The following is a 356-nucleotide window of genomic DNA, read 5'->3' as shown; positions in this document are numbered from 1 at the left end:
TTAGGTTAGGGGCCAACGTGGGTTAGGTTAGGGGCCAACGTGGGTTAGGTTAGGGGCCAACGTGGGTTAGGTTAGGGGCCAACGTGGGTTAGGTTAGGGGCCAACGTGGGTTAGGTTAGGGGCCAACGTGGGTTAGGTTAGGGGCCAACGTGGGTTAGGTTAGGGGCCAACGTGGGTTAGGTTAGGGGCCAACGTGGGTTAGGTTAGGGGCCAACGTGGGTTAGGTTAGGGGCCAACGTGGGTTAGGTTAGGGGCCAACGTGGGTTAGGTTAGGGGCCAACGTGGGTTAGGTTAGGGGCCAACGTGGGTTAGGTTAGGGGCCAACGTGGGTTAGGTTAGGGGCCAACGTGGGTTAG

This window comes from Schistocerca gregaria, unplaced genomic scaffold, assembly GCF_023897955.1.
Source record: "Schistocerca gregaria isolate iqSchGreg1 unplaced genomic scaffold, iqSchGreg1.2 ptg001714l, whole genome shotgun sequence".
NCBI classification, from domain to species: domain Eukaryota; kingdom Metazoa; phylum Arthropoda; class Insecta; order Orthoptera; family Acrididae; genus Schistocerca; species Schistocerca gregaria.
This window is presented reverse-complemented; position numbering follows the sequence as displayed.